The 4,474-nt window shown below is 40.2% G+C and overlaps 1 long non-coding RNA gene across 1 annotated transcript; it reads left to right on the top strand.

The window, feature by feature from the left end:
- Nucleotides 1-732: 732 nt before the first annotated feature.
- LOC121881990 lies at nucleotides 733-4,250 on the top strand. Its single transcript, XR_006091990.1, has 2 exons — nucleotides 733-2,444; nucleotides 3,761-4,250. It is a non-coding gene; the product is annotated as an uncharacterized LOC121881990 (long non-coding RNA).
- The last annotated feature ends 224 nt before the right edge of the window (nucleotides 4,251-4,474 follow it).

Genomic DNA, 4,474 nt, shown 5'->3' with positions numbered 1-4,474 from the left:
GTCGCTCAAAGGCAGAGCAAGGATAACTTGAAAAGCCTTTATTTAGTTGGGCATATAAATGGTTTTACATACAGACTGGTTTCAATATCTTTACACAGAATAGCAGATATCAATCATCATCTACATTCTGTGAGGTCTTAACCGCTCAGGGTTTTAAACCATTAATACAGGCTTTTAAAGTACTCTTTCTAAGGCAAAGAGTGCTGGAAGAACATTTCTTTTTGGTGTCCAGCTTTTTCATCTTTAAGAGCACCTCAAGGCTCCCTGGACGTACTGCATGACACTGATAGAGCAACTCAACATGGTCAACTTACTTGTTCTGGGGCTTTCCACCATACTGCACAGCTTTCCATCATGTTTATCAAGAATCATGGAATGTTTTAACATCTGCACTTCTGTGACAACTGAACAAACTGTTAATAAAGACAGTGTGATACAGTCGAAATCTCCTGAACAAGCAAGTAAGAGAATCTAGGAGTGAGATTGTTTCCAAAGTAAAAAGATGAACTATCCTCAAAAGCTCTGAAACTATTACTTTTAAAATAAAATATTTTGGATGGGTGACCAGAAACAGACCAATTGGGTGACCAGAAACATAACTATAAATTAATGCAAATGGTGCTCTGTGTCTGCTGGGTGTGTAAATGACTAATTGTTTGACCACATATTAGCTATAATAGCTTTCAAAGGTGATATGTCAATATTGAGTGATATGCTGCCCCCAAGTGATGCAGCTTTACGTATGCAAATATCTTGCAAGTGTTACTGATGCACGGACAACAAAATATAATAATCTTGACAACACAAATAAATGAATTTTATCATTTCACAATTATACAATAGCACACAATTCAGCTACAAGACAGCTGTCATCTTTTTCAGGAATGTAGCTGATTTTAGACATTCAGACATTGTTCAGAAGTCGCATTCGGAAATGTGAACAAAGCCCCTTTCCCCGGAACAAACAAAAAAACACACACAAAAAATAAATAAATAAATAGCAAAGGAAAAGAAAAGTTGAGAGTTATTGCCATTAGTAATTGAGTCCCTTTACAGCACAGATGATGGGTTTGTGCTGCTGGATAAAGTGTCAATCTTAAAGCAAGGCTGTGCTTATTGTCCAGCTGAGGGACCACCAATCATCTCCCAGCCGATGCATTGTTATAGTCTGAGTATTGACATGCTTCATAAATCAGAGCTATTGGATTGCCAGCTGCTATTTTTACAGTGACATGACCTGCCTGCCAGAGGCTTCACATCCTGGTGTGCGTGTATTGACCTGATGCTCTGAGACAGGCAACAGTCAGGAGAGCCCACCATGATTTCTCCTGAACACACACATACGCGCATTCACACACATATGGGGGTCCATTATGTACACTCACACAAATTCCAATATTGAGGATAGGGCTGGATAGGATAATTATTATCGTTATAAAACGAAAATTAGCTGGGCTAAAAGTTGTTTTCATTTTCGGTGTAAGACTGTTAATATGTCACTTTATTACGTTTTAATATTTTCGCACTATTCACAACATGGGGTCAATTTATCCAAATAACGCCTGGTTGTAAATCTGCTGCGACGTTTTCGGAGATATGAGGAGCCGCCAATGAGAGCTGCTAGCCGCGACCAGCCAATCATCTCAGGTGCTAGCAGCCCGACTCCTGAGATGATTGGGCGGTCAATGTCCGTCGTCATCCTGGGGAGAACACGATCCATGAACTGATTGTCGCAGCTCTTTTCTATATGATATAATTCCTTTTGGAAGATAAATGTTGCTCTCACAGTAACTGCCACATTAGTTAGTCTGAATGTAAAGTGAAACGTCATGTTCTTACTGGACAGAACAACAGCGCTGCCTCTGGGGCTCTATATGTATACATATCACCACATTTACATACATATAATTCATCGGATCATGTTCTTCCCGGGATGATGACGCAGGAGTCGGACTGCTAGCAGCTGAGATGACTGATTGGTCCTGGCCAGAGGCTCCTCACATCTCTGAAAACGTTGGAGCAAATATCAGAACAGGAGTTATTTGGATAAACTGACCACACATTGTTAATCTACATGGTTACTTTCTCGCCTGAAAAAATATTAAAACTTAATAAAATGACATATTACATAACAGTGCTACAACGAAAATTACAAGAGCTTTTCGCCTGCTTTAAAATCTCCGCTATTGCTGCCGGTCGGTGTGAAATGCATTCTGGGATACTTGGCTGCATACTTCAGTGTAAACAGTCTGCTAGTAAAGGCATACTTATTCGTCGATTTAGTAGGCAGTATGCAGTACATGCTCTTTGAATATGTAGTAGGCAGAACGTTAGTATGTGATTTCGAACACACCCAGAGTCACGTGCTGCCAAGATGACGACGGCCGGAACGGCTCTCTTTGAGCTTCAAAACCGCTCCTCAGAAACCAAAGGGTGACGTCACGGTAACTACGTCCATATTTTTATACAGGCTATGGTTTTTCCTGACTCACTGCATACTCGCTAGCTCCCGCTCTCTGCCAATCACAATGCAGGAAACATGACATGACTCATAAATAACCAATCACATATAAAAAAACTAAACAACATAGGTTGTACTGTATTTACACCATAGGCTCATCCAATACATTGCAAACAATCTACCCTATATGGCAAAATATACTGAATTGAACATATTTTCTCTGAACAGAACATATAAGAAACTAGTGGTAGCCAAGAAATTCAGTAATAATGGTATTTAATGTCAGATTAAAGTACCCTCAGCTACACCAAAATTAGCAAATCAATTAATAACCCGAGAAAATATTGGCTTAAACCAAAATATTACAACACAAAACTTAAATCCCCTCAGATTTCTTTGGCAAAGTTTGCTACTTCCCCTTTTACCACTATTCCCCTATAGCAGACTCAGATCGAATACTAAACTACACTCTAAACACCACAGTAGGACCAGACACACACTCATACAGTTGCGGGCCTGTGCGTCGCTCAGGTACGGTGCAGCCAACTTAGCCTCAGCAGAGTAAAGACACAGAAAGCCCAACTCACAGTTCAGCATCAGTCTGGGAGGAACAGTTTGTGGTCGGAGAGATGAAAGCTGATGGCAGCGGAGGTGGAATCCTCGTCAGGAAGCAGTCAAAAAGTCTTTTCCAGTCAGTAATGGCGTCCTATCGTCTAGCGACTCACCGACTTTAGCACAGACACACTCGTACAAAATATTTGCCCTAATCAACTGTGATTAAGCAAGAAAGGTGCGTTACTGTCTACAGATACACTTTTCTTACGTTTATTAAAACATTCACCAGGTTATCTACACAAGCACTAACTCTGCCCTCTACCATTCTCTTACTTACCTACAGCCAATTGCCACAGGTGGCACTCACTGATACCTACCGTAACCAATCAAAAAAAATGGCTGAAACTAAAGGCACAATCTGTTTGTTTTTTTTATTTAGTTTACCCCACCGCTTGCTTTCAATATTGTGTAGAACTGTTTATTTTAACTACTTATTCAACTATTTATATCCTATCTTATTTATAACTAAATTATCTTCATCTCTGAGTTAACCATTTTTTCTTTCCCTATTAAACTGAATTACTTTCAGTTTAATTGCCTTATTGAATTATTTTCATCTAACTTATTAGGAACTAACTTGTTTTAATCCCTTGCTTTTACACTGAGGCTATGTCAACAAGCCTTGCTTTCATTACCGAGCAAGGGAATACAGGCTAACGCGAGATGTCTTCCATCTGTCCACAGCCATTATGCTTCCCATTATGTGGGACATCTTCATTTCCATCTGGAGAGATGTGCGACTGGATTGAGCTGACTCCTGTGCACTGATGGAGAGAGACAATAGACTGTCAGGTGTCCGGTCCCATTCACGCCACCCAGCCATCCATTTTCATTAGGCGTGTCAAGAAGCGGACAGCATATTTTCTATTGGACTTCCACACATAAATTTGTACCAAATAAGAGGGCTGCCATCAAAATATGACAGCTTGTGTCGCGAAAGCGGAGCAGGAGGGAGATTGAGTGGTTGCATGGTTGCCTTTTTGGAAAAGCCTCGGCAACAAACGCCCCGGCCGATGATTCCGTTGAACAATTTCTCATCTTGTGAGATTCATTGTTGGCCCAGAAGTGTTGTTTTGCCACATTACATGCATTTGTCATCTATTTAAGCAGGAGGAGATGGAGCAAATACAATTTATTAATCTTTGTTGATGGAAATTAAAGCAAAGTCAAGACACGGCGATGGCACGACCCACCAGTTTTTCAAATTAAATGAAATATTTCACCGACCTTGCCTCCAAAATTGAAAAATGATTTCTGAGCATTTGCTCCTCCTTCACAATAATATCACTGGTGCAAACAATTACAACAAATAATTAAAGACCAAAGCTAACAAACAATTGCTGTCATTACCCATTCATGTACCCATGAAATCCATGAAAGCCAAATGCTGTCATGCTA

Source organism: Thunnus maccoyii, chromosome 17 (assembly GCF_910596095.1).
Source record: "Thunnus maccoyii chromosome 17, fThuMac1.1, whole genome shotgun sequence".
NCBI classification, from domain to species: Eukaryota; Metazoa; Chordata; class Actinopteri; order Scombriformes; family Scombridae; genus Thunnus; species Thunnus maccoyii.
Note: the sequence above shows the minus strand (reverse complement) of the source record. Positions and strands in the feature narration are given on the sequence as shown.